The sequence below is a fragment of the Triturus cristatus genome, chromosome 8, assembly GCF_964204655.1.
Source record: "Triturus cristatus chromosome 8, aTriCri1.1, whole genome shotgun sequence".
Classification (NCBI taxonomy): domain Eukaryota; kingdom Metazoa; phylum Chordata; class Amphibia; order Caudata; family Salamandridae; genus Triturus; species Triturus cristatus.
In genome coordinates, this window is record NC_140591.1 from 857907126 (window position 1) to 857927187 (window position 20062).

Below are 20062 nucleotides of genomic sequence, written 5' to 3' on the forward strand. Positions count from 1 at the left end.
CATGGTGGATGATTGTTGGGTGTCACTGATGTGGGTTATGATCTTGTTTATCTGCTCAATAAAAAATGGAACGATGGGTTTGATTTTCAACACTGAATGTGGGACGGTAGGGTCCGCACAAGGTTTACATGTTTTTGACTGCTTAGACAATCACTTTGCTTTTATTGGATAGTTAATTTCAGGTGGTTTTGTAGGACATGAAGTGGACTGATGCTTTACTTCACTCAAAACATAGTTTTCACCCATAAGCTTAGCATATCTCATCTTTCCTTTCATAAAAAAGTATTGCATTTGTATGGGAAACATTCTGTCTTGTGTATACTTTAATATACGTGTGTACAATTTAAATGCATTCTTTAAGTAAGAAGGAAAGAATTTTATTCTTGAATACACTAAAATAAAGCACATTTTAAGGAATCTGAATGCCTGTTATAAAACTTTATAATCAAGCCAGCAAAAGATATGGAAGAGGGACAAGAGTTTTACTTGTTTATATCTATATATCTAGATCTCCATCTCTATATATCTCTATCGGTGAACAGAGTTTTGTTTGCATGCTAAACAACGACCGCGTTATTTCGCATACCGTTACAATGCAAGTCGGAAGAACGACTTGCGTTAGTGTCCGCACAGACTGGATAGCAAATTATACTATTCCAACATCCAGCACCCCCTAAAAGCAAGTCGTTCTTCCGACTTGCGTTGTAACAGTATGCGAAATAACAACGCGGACGTTGTAACGACCGCGTTGTTATGGAATGCGTTATAAAAGCATGCGCAAAAAAGGCCTATATTCATCTCTATCTCTCTCTCTCTATATATATATATATATGTATATATATATATATGTCCTTGATGGTTCAGACACACAAAAGGAGCGATTTCAGAGGATTGTGGCGAAATCAAGCGCTGAGAGAACTGTGTTTCAGCCTGCTGCTGCCAGCCGAAATAAAGAGGGTAAAGAATAACGTTGAGTGGTGTCTTCATTACGTGGAGCGTCTTCGATTGGAATATATGTAGCCTGCTCTGGCCACAAAGACACCCCACCACAGGAGGAGCGGGTCTGTGTGTCTTTGATCGTTCAGACACACAAAAGGAGCAACGTACCTGTTTGGTTGGCACGAGAAAAGCGGCGGACTTGCCCAGTTCTAATCAGCAACCTAACTGGAATTGTATTGATGGAGGAAAAGGTTCAGCAGCACCACTATGGCCATATCATGGACTACGGTAACCACAAGGCTTAGAGCAGACATGCCCAGTTGGGCGGTACAAAGAACTTAAATCACCTGTGAAGTACTGCAAAGCTGTCCCTTCCCCTACGCCGTGCCAGTGATCAAGGGGAACTCTTCCCAGAAACACGTTTGGCGATTGTGGCGAAATCAAGCGCTGAGAGAACTGTGTTTCAGCCTGCCGCCCGAAATAAAGAGGGTAAAGAGTAACGTTGAGAGTGGTGTCTTCATTACGTGGAGCGTCTTCGATTGGAATATATATATATATTATATATGTTCCAAAAAATGCCCCCAGTTCAGAGACGCCACTCCACAGCAGATGGTTCACTGAACTTTTATTCATAAAAACCGGCACAATAATTCCGATTCATTCACAAGCCCTGACGCGTTTCAAAGCCACTGCTTCTTCCTCATAGGGCAAAGGTCAGGCAGGCACGGAAAAACCACAACTTAAATTTCCGCTTTATGTATGCACTCTCCAGTGAGTGACATACTGGGAGTTGTAGTTCAATTGTAACCCATTGGTGGGCTCCGTTTTTACTTGCCAGTTAATTTCCTTTAATTACACTTTTCATACTTTCAAATATATAATATATGCGCAAAAGAAAATTCGGCTTTACTCTTTCGGCCATCGCTGGCCAGAAACGCGTGAGTGAGTGGCAGTATGAGCGAGATTATGGGTGGCTGTGTGAGTAGGTGTATGGGTGAGTGAGTGGCTATGTGAATGCCTGTGTGTGTGTGAGTGGGTGGGTGTGTGAGTGGCTCTGTGGATGAGTAAGTGGATGTGTGAGTGGTTCTATGGGTAAGTCAGTGGGTGCATGAGAGGTTGTGTGGGGTTGAGAGGGGTTCTGTGAATTATGTCTTCATCAATGTCATTTGAGATGTCATCAGTGATGTCACTGACAATGTCATGAGTGATGAAATATATGAGGTCATAAGCAGTGCATTGCAGGGGCGTAGGTTACGGTTAGCTCAGCTAACTAGAACTGCTGAGTTTCACTGGGTTTGTATGAGTGAAATTTGAGCCTAATTAGAACGTCCCTGTAACCTTTGTTTTTTCAGTGAATTTCAACGTTTTTTAAAATTCTATTTCATAACTGCAACATCCCTGTAACTTTTGTTATTTAAGTATATATATATATATATATATATATATATATATATATATATATATACATACATACATACATACATATACACACACATCGCATTACTTGAAATGTAGAGAAATACGACTGATATGACTACTAGATAGGGAAGTGAAGGAGACTGTATATAAACTGCAGTCTCTCACAGCAGCGACTGACACTATGCTAAGGATTACCTTGAATGTGCCTGTCAAAACAATGGCAATACGTTACTACCCTTCTCAAGTCTGGGTATTTGCGCCCGTAAACTGTTCTTCTAGATGTGTGCCCAGATACACGTTACAAAATCTCCTTTTCCTCTGTAATGGGATTCAATTAGCCACATTAACATCTCTTCCTACCAGCTTGCTGAAGTCATTGAGTTGTGTCTAGGGGTGCAGAATATGGGTGAAATTCATACCTTGAAGAATTACTACTTGCCCACTCTTTAACCCCTTGAGTGCCCATGACGAGATGGTCTCGTCATGGGCCGCGGTTGCGCTGTGCCCATGACGAGACTATCTCGTCATGAGCCCCGCCCGCTAATGAAACGCCCGGCACAGGGCGTGGAAAGGGCGGGGCACTCAAGGGGTTAAATGGAAAAAACATACATACAGATGTGGGAAACAATGAAAGAAATAACATCAGTGAACACATTTTGAAAATTTAAATTGAATGCAAAGCTTCATATAGACCAAGTAGAAGCATGTAAAGGAACACATGGAGGGTCAGTCCCTATACTGGGCATTTAAGAGAAGCAATGCAAGCATTAGTGCTGGTCTTCTTAACTATGGTTACTTACTGCTGATGGTAAAACTGAATAATTACTGTATGGCCGCAAAGGACTGTTTTGTCTTTGGATTTCCCTAAAGGCACCTATTCAGTGAAACAGAATAAAGAACTGATCATATGTAGAAAACACGTCATGTGCCAGATAAAGTGCTGGTTTGAGTAAAGCACCAGAATACACCATGACTATACATACTTATGTAGTACGAGACAAGGTCAAGACACCTTGCAGTCTTTTTCCCCAAGGAACAGAAAAGTTTGGATTGCCTAAATAACTCCCAACATAATCTTTTCAAAAATGCATACTGTCTAATTTAATACAAATCGGTTTTAATTAGAAAGTAGTAGGACCAGTGCAATGTTAGCAAACATATAATAATTGCAAGAAAGTGTGCGTTTGTATTCTTGGTCTAACTACTGAATATGTCAATAATTTCCATTTAGATGTACTATACGTTAAATTGATCTAACATGTAAATCCTAAAAATGTAGCAATGATCTGGACCCCCAAGGCCTACGTTGGATATCCTTGGTGTATATATTAGTTCTTCACTGTAAAAACCTTTACAAATCAGTTTTTTATGGCTCTTATAAATTATGAACAGGGATAGCTGGAAAAATGGGATGCATCTTGCCAAGGTACACACAGATCTAAGACCTGAGACCCTTATGTGAATCTTTCAGGTTAGAGATAGTTTTAAACCCATGAAAGCAGTGACAGGCCCGTGCATGGGCGCAGAGAGGTTAAAAGCAGTGGGTTCAGCATAAATAGACAGGTCACATTACACAGTAGTTTCAAGAAACATCTTGTGGTTTGTTAGCTGAGCTGCCACACGAAAATAGGTCATATTTCCCTTCAGTTTCAGGAAACTTGACAGAACATTTAAGAGGTTAGTTCAGAAGAGCCATTTTACCAAATAAGTCACAAATAGGTCACCACAATCTCCATCTGCTAGGGGAACAAGCAGAGATGCACCATTCACATAAGAGCCCACTTCCTCTAAAGCGCTGCGGTCTCTTATACCTTTTGCTGAAACACGTGCATAGGAAGAAATACCAAGTACCTCATTTTCTTTATAACATAGTAACACATGTGGACGCTTCTGCCAAACCCACACTTTCACACCTAAAATTTAGATAGCTTGGCAATTGAAACTACATGCAAAAGGCCAGACAGCTTGGCCCAATCAGCATTTAGCAACATATAACCATGCACTGTGCAGTCATATACATTTATCTTCAATACTGCTTTAATTCCGAGAACCCAAACCCACATTGGGATTTGCACACTCATCAAGTGAGGTTGCACTCACTTACATGTGCTTATGTTTCCAAGAAATTGCCACGTGCTGATGTTATCTTGTTTGTCCTGTGTCCACATTGCTTATGCAAATTATGAACTTGCAACCTTTTCTTTTGCGGTTTGAGAACTTAAATACGCTGCTTTTGAGCTGAAACTTCAGACATCAGGTTTCAGTCTCCCTGGATCTGACAGATCTCCCCAGCTATAAAGCTCTACTTAATTAAACCCCTATTGCTTTGTCAATTTTGTCTTTAACAGATTTTCGTCCAGCATATTGGCGAGCTACTAGCCAGGGGTTCTACTTAGCCTCACCGTTTGCCACCATCGAAAATACCGCCTGTCCGGTCGAGTGACTTTACGCAACTTAAAAGTAGGTAAGAAGACACCGATTTTATTGAAGTCTCCTCTTTCCTCTGGGCGGGTAAGACTCACGAGTATGGCATCAGTAAGATGAGACCAGTGCAGACTCCATTCCTTTTTATTTAAACAAGTAACATTTGACAGTGTAATACAGATTATGTTGGTATTCACGTACAAGATTGTGTATGAATTTTATGACAAAATATTAAAGCATCCTGGTAATAATTAGATAAGTTCAGAAGGAAACTCGACTAAGTAGTTGAAAGTGGTTAGAGGAAGAGTAGGACTTGATACTGGGTTTTCAGTGCTTATTTTGTCATTACAATAAGGAGACGGCTGGACCAGTGTCAGTAAACTTTATTCGGAGTAAGAATAAATATTAGTTAACTCTGCAATCTCAAACCTTAGGTCTGGAAGTCACAATTTGTAATTACAAATGTTGAAAGTTTATCCTCTCTATGAATGTGGAGGGAAGTAACCAATGATTTGTTGGCCTAGCACGTAGTTAGAATTGATGAGTATGTATTTGTATATGTAAACAAAAATGTGGTTACAGAACAATGTCATTTTGTTATTTTATCTTATAAGTGTATACATTTCCTATTTTGTGAGGAATATCGTAATATGTTAGGAAAGGAAATTTAAGTAATTGAATGAGTTAGGCAAATGACTCAAGAGTTCATGAGTGATAAATCAACACAGGTTCCCAAATTTTTGTCCTTCTTTATAACAATCAGGTTGTAGACTTCTGCAACTGCACTGACCCCAGTAGACTACCCATATCAGTGCCACATAATAATCCTTTAATGGAAGAAATTCTTGAACATCTAGGTACTGACACCACATCACCTTCTAAGGACAACATGCATTGATGTGATAACAGCAGATCTGTCAGATAAATAGATAAGCCCTCTAAATAACTGATTAGAAACATTTCTAAAACCAAGTGTTCGTGCCACCAGAACATCCAACAAGGATATTGTGATTAGATAACAGAAGGTTGTAGTAATACAGTGGCCTCATGAACACCATAACAAATAGTGAGAATAATGACTATTACCTCCATGATAAAATTGGAACTACATTCCCCTAGGACTGGAAATTAAAAGAATTGTTAGATAATATAAACAGGAATATAGATAACTATCTTGAGGGTACACAGTTAGAGGAAAAATTATTGGACGGTATAGATAGTGATATAGATAACTATCTTAAAATTTATTTTGAGTGGGACCCCCTTGCAATTAGAATAGAGGTAAAGTGATAAATAAAGAGGTAAAGTTTGTAAATGGGCAAAACCTGTTGAGATTGTCCAACCCATGGTTAACTATCCTCTAAAAGTCCTCACAACAACTAACCTATCTTATGAGTATTGAGGGAAGTGGCCTAGGGATAATATATCATAATCATCAAGGACAGATAGTGAAAAATTGGGTAAACGCCACCATGCCCCCCACTCTAACCGATATAGACAAAGAAGAGACACAACAAGACATTAATAAAATGTTTGGTATGTATAAAGTAAGAACTAAAACATCTTGGAAGTGGGGAAACATCCTGGCTGATACACAGGGCAGTATAACTACAAAGTGTACCTTCATTTACGAAGAAATTCATTTTTTTTTTTTTTTTGGAAAAATTTTATTGTGCAGAGAAAAGGATACAAGCACGGGCCTACAACCGCCTGGGCCGACCGCTAGTAGTTAAAGTGATCAAGCAGTTCAAAAAACAATGACTGGCCCACAGGGGCTCCGCTATATTACAGAAGATCAGACTGCACATAAGGGAAGTCAGGATACACACTTTTAACATAAATAACAACAAAAATAAAGAAAAACAAAAAGCAAGGCGAAACGACATGAAATGGGCGTCGAACCACAGCCGGGGGACTCCACACCCGACCACCCGAGGGCGGTCAATAAAAAGGAGGCCTGAGAGGGGGGGGGGGGCCACGGGAGAACCAAATCTATACTCAGATGTACGAGATAAGCAAGGAACCCTCAAGGATCAGGGGGACAAGGCAACCTCAGACGTATCCACCAGGGGGGGAGCACAGATAGTCCCGCGATACACATTCCACTGCCCCCAGATTCTACCCCATGCCCCCGGTTTACCACGAGCCACATACAGTCTTCTCCCTGAACATGCACCAGTCCATGTTCTCCTTCCATACGGACACGGTGGGAGGCCGTTGGGAACCCCAAAGCTGCGCTATATCTCTCTTTGCGATCATGTTCCCCAAGGCCGCCCACCTAGCCTGGGCCGCATTATAGTCATTGGGCTCCCATACATTCAGAACACAGCGACGCACCTCAGTGACTCGTCTCATAACATCATGCACCTGGCGCCAATATTCCGCCACCTCGCGGCACTCCCATAGGATGTGGAGAAAGGTGGCACTGAGCCCGCAGCCACGCTTACAGAGCCCGTCGTCAGAAAACCCCATCGAGACCAGACAGGGGCCCGTCACATAAACACGATGGAGAATCTTAAGCTGGACCAGACGGAGACGGGCCGGGATGGCCACCTCCTTAGGGGATGACAGTGCAGTCTGCCAGTCCTCGTCGTCCAACTCCACCCCATCTCCCGTCCATGCCTCCCGAAGACGCACCAAGAGGTCAGCCCGATTATTTATCAGTTTTTTGTAAATCAGAGAGATAGTACTGTCGGGGACGTGACCGTCGAGTATGCGGTCCTCGAGAGGCGAAGAAGCAGGGACCGTGGTCCCCTCCCCAAAGACCGAGAGCAGGGCATGCCGAACCTGGGCATAACGGAAGAACTCTCTTTCACTAAGCTCGTGCTCGCTCTGGAGCGCCGCAAAGGATTTAACCGCACCTTTAACCCATAGGTCCCCCACTCTGCTAATGCCGATCGTGTCCCAGTGCTCGAAGCCTTTCGTTGTCCAGAGGCTTCCCAAGCGTTCTGAGGCGAATAAAGGGGTAGCACACGTTAAACGCTCACTCCAGCCCATCGCTACGTTCGCCGCCTTCCACACACGTACCGCAATCCTAGTAGGGCCCGTAAGGGTCCTACCAGCAGATCGAGAGTAAAGCGCTCTGTTATAGTTACCGCCGGGAAGCAGGAATTTATCCATCTCATATGCCGGGTTCAAACCTGGAGCGTACGTAGCATGGTTAATGGCAGACAGCTGGGAGGCCCAATAGTACCGTCTAATGTCAGGAAGCGCGATGCCCCCGTCATACCAGGGGAGAGTCAGCTTTGCCAAAGCGATACGCGCTCGCCCGTCCCAAACCAGTCTCCTCTGCAAACTCTCCACTTCCCTAAAGTAGGCCGCCGGAATGACATCGAAGGAGTTCTGGAGTGCATAAAGAAATCTGGGAAGGGACATCATTTTAAACAGTGCCGCGCGCCCAAGTGGAGACAAGGGCAACTTACACCACCGAGCCGTATCCACCCTCAAACGCCGGAGTGGAGACAGGAGATTCTGCTCATAGCGGACCGCCGGATCCAACGAAACGTACACCCCCAGGTATTTAAAGCCGGATTGAGATGTTTGGAGCGGAAGCCGAGGCGGCAAGAGAGGAAAGCCACCAGAGATAGGATACACGCAAGATTTGGACCAGTTAATTATCAGACCCGAATTTCTCCCGAAGGAAGTAAGGACATCAAAAAGAACATTGAGCGACTTCCGCGGCGAGGTGAGGTACAAGAGAATGTCATCCGCGTACAACGAGACCCGATCCTCGAAGCCCGGGGCCCACCGGATCCCTCTGATCGAGGGCTCCCAACGGAGCCAGGCAGCGAGCGGTTCCAAGGCGAGAGCAAAGAGCAGAGGGGACAACGGGCACCCCTGCCTAGTACCCCTCCCGAGAGCGAAAGGCCGAGAAACCCGCCCATTGACAACAACCTGAGCCATTGGTCCAGCATAAAGAAGCTTCACCCAGTTAAGAAATCCCTCCCCAAAGCCAAACTTCGCCAAGACGGCCCAAAGGAATGGCCACTCGATGGTATCAAAGGCCATCGTGGCGTCTAAGGAAACCAATAGAAGAGAAGTACTCCGCCCTAGCGAGGACGCCGTGCAGACGCCGTAAGTTGAGAGCGGTATTACGATGAGGGATGAAGCCGCATTGATCCGGATGTATCAAGTCACATATAACGCTCAGCAAGCGATTAGCGAGGACCTTAGCAAGGATTTTGGGTTCGGCGTTTAGTAGGGAAATAGGCCTATATGAGGCACAGCGGTCACGTGGCTTACCATCCTTGGGAATCACCACTATAGTAGCCAGACGCTGGTCGTCGGGAAGGGAACCCCTCTCGAGCGACTCCTGAAACATACGACGGAGGAAAGGCGCGATTTTATCCGGGCGTAATTTATACAGTTCAATCGGCAGGCCGTTGGGGCCCATAGCCTTGCCCGAGCGAAGGGAGCGAATCGCAGTAGCAATCTCTTCGACAGACAAAGGGGCATCCATCTGCTCACGGTCCTCGACGGATAAGCCGGGTAGGGCAATATCCCGCAGCAGAAGACGAGAGTCGTCCTCATCTCTATCAGACACCGGGGAGTACACCGCCCGGAGGTGGTCAGCAAAACACTCCACAATCTCACCAGGCTCAGTCACACACACTCCATCCGAAACCCGAAGCTCCGGGACCACACGATTCACTCTCTCCTTCTTATCCAACCAAGCGATCAGTTTACCCGCCTTGTCCCCGGCATCATACAACCTACCCTGCTGCTCCCTATACATGGTCTTGGCAGCGTCAGTAACAAGAGACTTATATTCAAACTGCTTCAGGCTGAGGGCATGGAGCCCATCCGGAGTGACACCCGCCTCCAAGGCTGCCTCCAGCCCCGATATTTCAGTCTCCAGCGTCACCACCGCCTCATTCTTAACCCTCTTAGCATCCACTATCTGGGATAGGGCATGCCCGCGGAGCACTGCTTTGAAAGCTTCCCACAGGGACACTGAGGACAACACCGACCCCTCATTCTCGAGAAAATATTGATCAATCGATTTAACCAGGCTATCACGGATCTTGGGGTCTCGCAGGTACCAAGGGTTAATAGGAGCGATCCGCCCAGCGGACCGCGTCCCAGTGTCGAAAAGCAACCACAGTGGGGAATGATCAGAGATACCCCGGGCCAGGTGCTTAACCTCTCGAATCCGGGCAGTCTGGGCCGCGGGCATAAGAAAATAATCCAATCTGGAGAGACTCCCATGGGCCCCAGAGTGAAATGTGTACTGACACTGTGTCGGATGCATTAACCTCCAACAATCCACCAGACCGAAGGTCTCCAAGAGTCCGCCGAGCCACGCCTGGGCAGCAGGGAGGGCCCTGGGCGGGTGGCGATCCAGGTCACCCGAGACAACCGAATTAAAATCCCCACCCATAAGCAAAAGACTGTCAGGAAGCTCATGCAGCATACGACCCAAGTCTGAGAAGGTGGAGTTCTGGAGGCCCGGGGGAACATAAACCGAGACCAAGGAAAGGGACTGCCCCTCCCACCTCCCAGTCAGAGCCACATAGCGCCCTCTATCGTCTAGGACTACCCTGGTGATCTCTAACGGAAGTGAAGATCGTAGGAGAATGCCTACCCCTCTAGAACCAGTGGTGAAACCAGAATGGGCCACGAGTCGGTATCCCCCCCTGTTCATGGCATGACAAACATTACCAACCAGATGCGTCTCTTGTAAGAATACCACATCAGGAGTCAGACGACGCAAATATTGCAGCACAACACCCCGTTTGATACGGTCCCCCAATCCGTTGACGTTCCAAGACATCAATCTCAACCCGTCCCCCCCCATCCCCTCCAGTAGATCAAGGGTCCCCTAGCAAATAGCGCAACACCCGAAACTGAACCAGAGCCAATACCTCGCCTTGAGAACAAAAAACACAAATCCAAAAAACCCCTCCCACCCGCCAACCCCCCCCGAATCCAACTCCCCCCACCCTGCACCCCTGCGGTCCAAAAAACCACCCCAACTTGCAGTGTCCTGTCGCCCTACAAACCCCATTCTACGAAAAGACCCCGGAGGAGGAAAGGGACCCGTCCCCGCCCGCCCCCCACACAGATCATAATGAAACAAAATGCACAAAAGAAGTAGAACCCAGCCGAACAATACAAAATGGCAAAGTCAAGGACCAAAAGTCACTCCGAAGGAGACCCGCCACCCTCGGTACCGGCAGAGGGCCCAGGCCGGTCACCCCGGTCCGGCAGCGAATCCAGCCAGTCACTCACAGTCGCAGGAGAGTCAAAAAAGGTAGTCCGATCTTCATATTCCACTCGGAGCCTAGCAGGAAAAAGCATAGAGTACTTGAGACCCAGGTCCCGGAGACGACGCTTCACCCCCTGGAAGCCCATCCGCTGTTTCTGGACAAGTTGGGTGAAGTCCGGGAAAAAGTTAATGGACGAGTTCTCATATCGGACCGGGCCATGGACCCGTGAGGCCTGAAGAATCTCATCTCGGTCTCTGTAATGAAAAAGTTTTGCAACAATAGGCCTCGGGGGGGCCCCCGGTCGCGGCCGACCGCCTGGAACTCGGTGGGCCCGCTCCACGGCGAAGAACTTACTCAGGCCAGCGGGGGCAAGCTGTTTGAGGATGAGCTCCTCAACCATGAGATCAACCGGGCGGTTGTCGGAGGTCTCCGGAACGCCGATGACGCGGATGTTATTGCGTCGAGCCCGTCCCTCGAAGTCCTCCAGCCGCCGGGCCATCAGATCGTTGGCCGACTTGAGGTCGCCGAGAGTAGTCTGCAGGTCCGACACGTCCGCACCAAGGGTGGACGTCCGCACATCCAGCGATTGAACCCTCTCGTTGGTCTTAGAGAGATCCGCCCGAATTAGCGTAACATCAATGGCCACCGTGTCGATTTTACGGGCCAAGGCCTCGTACTGCGTAGCGATGGTCTCCCTGATTCCGTTAATGGCGCCCATGATGTCCTGCAGGGACAGATCCGGAGAAACGGACGGGCCACCACCGGCATCATCCGGGGGGAAACTGGCCGTCCCAGGGGACCCTTTACCTTGAGTGTAGCGGTCCATGTTGTTAGTCTGGACCGGTCCCCCACGTAGGGATGTCTTGGTCTTACGCCTCTCGGGGTCTCCCCTACCTCCCATGAGAACCACGCTCGCCGAAGGGGACCACCGAGCAAGCGTCGAAGGGGCACAGGCAAAGCAGACGCGAGCCGCACCAGAGACCGCAATGTGGCGGTGCGAGGGGACCAAAGTCAATGGGCACACTGGTAGCAGGCGGAGACAAAGGCATCAAGCGAAGGCCAAGTGAAAACCCAGCCGCACCAAGCAATTCCACTGTCCAGCCCCTCAGAGATCCAAAAGTGAAACCGAAAGTGATGGTACGGCCACTGGCACAGCCCCGCTGCCGTTGTTGTTCAACTACGCCCCGGCTCCACAGTTCACCTTCGCACCGGGCACAGCCATCGGTTGGGCCTCAAAAGTTCAAACCACCATAGATCAGGATTCCCAGGTCCGATTTGGTTTCTGAAAGGAGTTTAGTGTTCAGCCAACATTCATCTTCCAGATTCCATCAACCAAGTCAGGATAAAGTCAGGATAAGTTCCGAGGAGCAGCGAAGGTCCGGGGAGCCCTGTGCTCACGCGACCATCTTGGATGCGTGCTAGGCTCCTCCCCCCCAAGAAATTCATTTTTAACTCTTCAAGAGTGATACCGATGCCACCTTGTGGCCAGTGACAGATGATATTGAAGTCATATTTACATTTCAGTGGGACAATGGGCAATTGTGGCATTACTCCACCCCCAAAACAATAACTGACTTGCCCTTAATATTAGAGGAGGGTTTATGGTTAAGAAAAATGATTAGGATGTCAGGGGACAGGGTAGTGAGTATGAAGAGACCCCCCTAGACATTGGAAGGTTAGGAGAGGTAGTTGAAGAATCAACTAGAGGGAGATTGATAGCGGGAAGAATAGGATGCATCATGTAAAGATCCACACAGCTCTATGACCCGAGACCCCCATGTGATTCTTTCAGGTTAGAGATAGTATTAAACCTATGTAAGCAGTGACAGGCCAATGCATTGACACAGAGGTAAAAAGCAGTGGGTTCAGCAGAAATAAATAGACCACATTACACACTTGTTTCAGGAAACTTCTTGTGGTTAGTTAGCTTAGTTGCTGCACGAAAATCGGTCATATTTCCCTTCAATTTCAGGAAACTTGACAGAAGCTTTAAGTGGTTAGTTCAGATGAGCCATTTTACCAAATAAGTGACAAATAGGTCACCACAATCTCCATCTGCTAGGGGAACCAGCAGAGATGCACCAATCACATGAGAGCCCGCTTGCTCCAAAGTGCTGCTGTCTCTTACACCTTTTGCTTAAACACGTACATAAGAAAAAACGGCAAGCATCTCATCCTGCCTTAGAACATAGTGACGCACATGTGCACACTTCTGACAAAATCGCACTTTCACACCTATAGGTTAGGTAGCTTGGCAAGAAAAACTACATACAAAAGATAAGATAGCTTGGCACAATCAGCATTTAGTAAGAATTAACCATGCGCTGAGCAGTCATATAACTATATCTTTGATAATGCTTTAATATCGATGACCCAAACAGGGGTTTCCACACTCATCAGGAGAGGCTAGGCCCACCTGCATGCGCTTCTTTATCCAAAAATTTGCTATGTACTGATGTTATCTCATTTGTCCTGTGCTTACACAAATGATAAATGTGTAACCTTTTCTTTTGTGGTTTGAGACCTTAAATACCGCAGCTTTTGAGGTGAACTTCGACATCAGGTTTTAATCTCCCTGGAGCTGACTGATATCCCCAGCTATAAAGCAGTAATTAATTAAACCCATACTGCTGTGTCAATTGTGTCTTGTTTTTTAACAGTTTAATGTCATCAGGTTTCTTCCTTAAAGCGTAACACTAAATGCACAAAAAAGGATATACCACAGTGTGTCTTTTCTTTTTTGACAAGCTGATTAATTAAAAACCCTATATGTGGTGCACCATGCACTCAAGAACTCTCTTTCAGCTCCAGAGATTTAGAGAACCCTTTGGTATGCCTCAGTGTGTTACTGAACCTAGGTTTAGGGAAATTTGCTCTGGGGGCCCTGCTTCCTCTGTTTAGGTAGTACAGCTCTGGAATCCAGTCATTTATTCATTCCCTGCTTTCTAGTGTGGAAAGCAAATCCAAGGGGAGTACCAGTGCTCCACAACAGAATAGTGTTAGGCTACAGTTCCCTTCAGCAAACAAAAGAACATTAAGATTGTAAACCTAGCACATATTACCACGAGGAAATGTACACAAAGGGAAAAATTACAAGATTCACAGTGGAGATAAGCAGTTTCCCAAGATTACTACACTAACATGTATTCACTGAAAAAACAAAAGATAAGGAGGAATTATGTGTAGATCTTCAAATAATATAAAAAGGTTTTGTTTTAAAACTGAAAAAACACTGATATTCAACAGTGAAATAATAGAGAATCAGGCCTCATATCTTCAAAACGATCTTATTTTCCAATTGTGCCTCTGCAAAACCTGACGGTGAATACTGTATGTGAAAGACGAGGTGTCAGGTTTCTTTATCAATGGAATATATTAATAAAAAGTGTGTTCATGTTACAACAAAATCTAGAATTGGACAAGCCGATTGCCCCTAAAAAGTGGTAAAAAACCTTGGCATTCTAATGATAGACAAGCTAACTTTGGCTAATCAAGGGACTGCTACCTGTGGTACCTGTTTTGATATTTTTCACCTTCTTAGGTAGGTGTTTTCCTGATGTTCGTCGAACTGCAGGAAGACCATTGTACAGGCTAGCATAACCAGTTGACATGAATGAGTCCCTTATGTCACGATTGCAGATGGCGCAAAATATGCCAGCATGCTTGGTTTGTTACCTACCAGCAGGTTCTCACAAAAGGTCCAGTGTTGAGGTCTCTACATGGGCTTCGGTCAAAAAGTGTTGTATTTTTAAGCTCCTCTACCTTGCACATAAAGACTTGTATGGGGTTGAGCCAGTCTACCTTTGTTCAAGAATCAGCTTCTTGCACTCCACTAGGAATCTCAGATCATCTGATACTGCACTTGCTACTTCTCTCCTAATTCAGACAACTCAAGATAGTTGTTGTTCTTCCTTTTCTTACAATGCCCCACACATTACTGGAATAAGCTACCCTCCCAGAGTCGCACCATGTCAAAACGTTATTCCTTTTAAAACAATTGCTTGGCCATACAGTAAGCATTTTGACTAGCGCAGCTGAGGATCCTACACCACTCATACTATGCCTGCACAATCCTGATGAAGGGCAACAGATCCTTATTGCCTGAGAGGATGTGGGAACACATGTACATTTTTCCATATCCTCTGGGACTGCCGGGTAATACGGGACATCTGGTCAGCGGTGTTGGTCCAATGTTTGAAAGAGGTAGGAGGGGAAGGCATTTCAGTCTCTGCCAAGCAGGGTCTCATGAATATCTGGAGAGATGCAGAAATCGTATGCGGAAAACAGACATGGATTACATTAGGCCTAATAGTGGCAATGTGGAATATTGGGGGACTTGGGGGTGGGGGGGGGGGGGCGGGGGGGAGAGGGGCTGGGCAGGCCCTGGAACTGGGAGTGGGGAATAGCATGTGGATGGCTGCATAATGGTGGAGAAGGTGGTTTATGAGTTGCTACTGTGTGAGTCTTTAGTATTGCGTCACTGACATCTGTGACGCCCAACTCTGCTGCAGCACCTGTGGTCCCGTGGTGTGTCATAAACGATGCGAAATCGACGCCTCCTGGCTTGACCCGCACCACCATCAGAAACCGACGCCTTGGCGCATCACTTCCCCTGCGCCTCGCATCGTCTCCAGCCATCAGAAGCCCAACGACTGGGGGTGGGGGGGGGGGGGAAGGGGCTGGGCAGGCCCTGGAACTGGGAGTGGGGAATAGCATGTGGATGGCTGCATAATGGTGGAGAAGGTGGTTTATGAGGAATGTTAGATCTGGCATCTTTTGGCATGGTTTCCCCAGTCTTTTTGCTTCAGACCACCTGTTTTTGACTGTGTGCTGTACTTTGTTTTTGCCGGTGTTAGTACTCTGAGCACTTTACCACTGCTGACCAGAGCTAAAGTGTATGTGCTCTGTGTCTACAATGTAATGGCATTTGTTTTCTCCATGATTGGCACATATGATTTTCTACTACATACATCCCTAGTACAGTGCACTACATGTGCCCAGGGCCTGTAAATCAAATGCTAATAGTGGGCCTGCAACTCTGATAGTGCATCCCACATGAGTAGACCTTCAAACCTGTCTCAGGCCTGTTACTGTAGGGCCTGTGTGTGGCAGTTTTAAACTGCCATGTCGGACTGGCAAGTTCACCTACTTGCCAGGCCCAAAACCTTCCCTTTTACTACATGTAAGGCACCCCTGAGGTAGGCCCTAGGTAGCCAAATGGGAAGGGAGCAGTGTATTTAAAAGGTAGGACATGTACTTTTGAGTTTTACATGTACTGGTTTATATACTGCTAAATTCGTTTTTTTCCACTACAGCAAGGCCAATCTCTCCCATAGGTTAGCATTGGATCTGTGTTGTAATACTGTAGAAGTGTAACTTCCAATTGGGAGCATAAAGAAAAATTTAGTTTTGTGTCTCTGGACGCACAATTTAAAAACAAGTTTTTTTAGTTAAGTTAGTTTTTAAATTGCGTGTTTGAAAATGGCACTTTTAGAAAATTGCCATTTTCTTGCTTTAACCCTTCTGTGCCTCTGCCTGTCCCTAGAATACACATCTGGGTTAGATGAAAGTTGGGATTCGTGATTTAACTCTAGACAATCACACACAAAAGGAGCTGAGGTGTGCCCTGCATATCCTGATGGCCCATCACCAGGATGATGAGCCTTCCTGAGCGGAGTGGTAAGAGGAGCTGAAATTTGCTCCTGAATAGGGGCTGTGCCGGTCCTCACACAAAGACCTGCATACCCTTGTAGTGTGTCTGGAGCCATGCCAGGAAGGGCAGGGTCTTGTGCACTACAAAGACCTTTCTTTGAAGTCTCCCTACTTCAAAGGCTAAAATGGGTATAAGTACAGATCCTCTGACACCATATACTCAGAATACTTCTGGACTGAGGACATCCTACCAAGAGAAAGAGATGTTGTGCTGCCAGGATAGACTGCCACTTTACTGCTTGCTTTGCTGTATTTACCTGCTGCTTCTGTCCTGGAAGTGGGAGAACTAGACTTTGCTCTCTGCATTCTAAAGTTTATCCAAGGGCTTGAGTTGCGCTTGCCTCCTGTTGGAAGTCTCAGGGCCATTAAAGACTTCACCGGTAGCACCTGGGCTCCTCTGCTGAGAGCCCTACTCTGCCAAGTGGTGCCAAATCCAGTTTCTGAGCCCTTGGAAGTGAGTTTCTGTGCTAAAAAGAAGAAAATTGACTTTGAGTGCCACTTCGGAACCAGTACCGCTGCCTGCACCAAAGCTGCGGTCCCTGCTCAGTGCAACAACCGCAATTTACAAAGAAGCTTTGACGCCGCCGCAGCACCTCTAAAGAGTTGCCACTGTGTGAGTCTTTAGTATTGCGTCACTGACATCTGTGACGCCCAACTCTGCTGCAGCACCTGTGGTCCCGTGGTGTGTCATAAACGATGCGAAATCGACGCCTCCTGGCTTGACCCGCACCACCATCAGAAACCGACGCCTTGGCGCATCACTTCCCCTGCGCCTCGCATCGTCTCCAGCCATCAGAAGCTCAACGACTCTGCACCGCTTCCAGTAACAGATGCCTCACTTTCTTCAGTCACGCCTCACCTCCGTTGTGCAACCCACCGTCCCAGAGTACTGATGCACGGACGACCTGCAAAGCAGTAAGGAACCAATGCTGCAACTGCCTCACCTCTAAGGTGCCTTGCATCGTCTTTGATTCTCAATGTCTCCAAGGTTCTGTACTGATGTCTGTGCGGCTCCGTAGCTGGCCTGCGCTCCATCGCGGTCAGCCTGAACTTGTAGACCTGTCCCCATCAAGCACATCCAGATTGCCCTGACCAGAGCTATTGTGTTTCTAAGCGATATAACTGCATTTAATCTTGAGAAATTCATAGCTTGACTTGTGTATGTTTGATTTTTTTGTTTTGGTCTTATTTTACTCAGAGAAATATTGGCTATTTGTTCAAAACTCATGTGGAGTACTTTTGTGATGTAAAGATACTATCAAGGAGCACAGTAATATCTAAAGCAATTCCAATGTCAAGTACAATAAAATCTTTTAAATCATGGCATTCATGAAACATATGCAGACGGGAGTCTTGATAGTTCTTGAATTCAGTTATTTTACTTTTATTTTCACAATTAGAAGAATGAATACATGCATCAGCCCAGCCAACACGTTTCGTCCATAAAAGGACTTCATCAGGGTTAAAATATGACATGGAATCAATACCAGTGGAGCAGGCCTTCCAATAGAGATTAGTTATATTTTGTGTTGTGAATCCCCCGTAGTGTGCTATCAATCACCCAAATTAAAGCCTCGGTTCTTCGGTTGAGATTAGAATTTCCAAGAATAGAGTGATTCTTTAATGATAAATAGATCCAGTTGAATCTTATCAGAAAAAATCCTTCTTATTAAAATATAATTGCTGGGATTCCCTGTAGAGATAGGCGGCTGGCAAGAAGACTGAGGATATTTGCTCTGGAGACTTTACCTTCTCTACGCTACAGGGAATAGTAATGTCATCAATAATGTCATGAGGTATCATAAATGAACATTTTAGAGGAAATGCAGTATTTCCACAGAAATTTTTTATCAAATGTATATCTTTTGATAGTCTGTAGAATTCCAGTGTTTCCTCCAAATGTAGTAACTCTGTGCGGTACGATCAGGTTACAAGGGTACTAGGTAAGTGCCCTTCCATTTCTTGTGCTTTGCGGCACTTTTAAGATCTCCTTAAAGTTTACCGCTGCTCAAATAGGTGTCATTTGTGATATTTATAAGTTTCCCTTCTCTTCATTGCTTGATTTTGCTCGTGAGAAAAGTGTCACTCATAGTTATTGAAATGTCACACATAATTACACTGAAATTATGAACATTTCACACATAGCAATCTGAAACTTTGGCAGCAATGTACCTCAGCCTCCACATTATTTACACAACCCCGGAACTGAGGATTGAAGCACAGGTGCTAGTAGTGACACTTACTGTGCTTCAGCAGCGGTCTGGGTCAGGCCCGCGGGTAGACAGGCATGAGAGTCACATACGCACCGGCTGACTCCGTGAAGATGTATTGCATGATATAGAAACATTTAGCTGTGTCATGTCCAGTCCATGCTTGAGAATGGAAGCTCAATGCATGACAGAATCCGTGAGTGCAACAGTAGCAGGCGCAGTACAGATGTAATGCATAGGTGTCAGTAACATGCAGGACAACAGAAGCAGGTCAGCTATGGCAGGCCCAGTCTTCATATTAAAAAAGAGCTTCTTGTTTTAACGCTGTAGTGGCAGTGATGTACATGATAAGAGGATCAGTCTATGGGTGGCGGCGGCAGTTCAGGTATATTAGTGACTGTAATGTGACTGACAGAAGAATCAGACCGAGTAAAACTGCAGCAATGAGACCGCACCTACAACAAACTCCAGCAGCAGGACATCACGTCCCCACGGTGCCAGACTGTTGTATCACACAACGTGACTGGGCTGTCATATCTCGACAGTAGCCATTGGGCACTACCTCGACGTGATGTCAGTCTGAGAGCCGCGCCACAGTGGGAATCAATCTGAGTTCTCATGAGATACACTGCAGCAGACTGCCAGCTGAGCCTACTAGCTCAGTTCTAGGCAGCGCTAAAAGCTTGAGTGTCAGCTGCGGCGCTATGTCTATAATGTGTGACAATGCATTTCAGTCCGGTGATGCGGAGCACCACACTGAAATGTGCAAGTCTAACGCCTGATGCTTGGTACTTGGCAGGACTGGAAAAGGCCCTCTGAATGTTTTCCTTATGGCGGCCTTTCTTTGTTTTCTAGGACACACTGTCAAATTCCCCCTTCGCTTTTCGTGAGGCGACGTTACTGGCCAGTATCCAGAATTGAAAAATCGTCCCAGCACCACTGATGAAAAGCCAATCAGATTAAACCCACCCCGATGACTATTCACTGTGGTTTCACGCTCAGAATGCATCAAGCCCTCATAAATTCCACTCATCATTCAATTAAGGATTCCCATCCATGTCGTACCCATTGCACGTTTGTCTGATCCGCACAAGACCTTTCTAAACAGTCGTAATACACATTTCAAGACGCCATTCCTTGCCGTTCCAC

The 20062-nt window shown here is 46.1% G+C and overlaps 2 protein-coding genes across 4 annotated transcripts in view; one reads left to right on the plus strand and one right to left on the minus strand.

Annotated features, from left to right (window-relative positions):
- The window catches only part of CMSS1 (cms1 ribosomal small subunit homolog), a 1297886-nt gene that overhangs the window by 654673 nt on the left and 623151 nt on the right, over positions 1-20062 (minus strand). The gene's annotated exons all lie outside the window — the stretch shown is intronic.
- FILIP1L (filamin A interacting protein 1 like) overlaps positions 1-20062 on the plus strand; it is a 946987-nt gene that overhangs the window by 386072 nt on the left and 540853 nt on the right. The window contains exon 3 of one of the 2 annotated variants that reach the window (XM_085622364.1): positions 4707-4822. The gene's annotated coding sequence lies outside the window, so the exon portion shown is untranslated. The remainder of the gene's footprint in view (positions 1-4706; positions 4823-20062) is intronic. The other variant, XM_085622365.1, reaches the window with a different exon arrangement.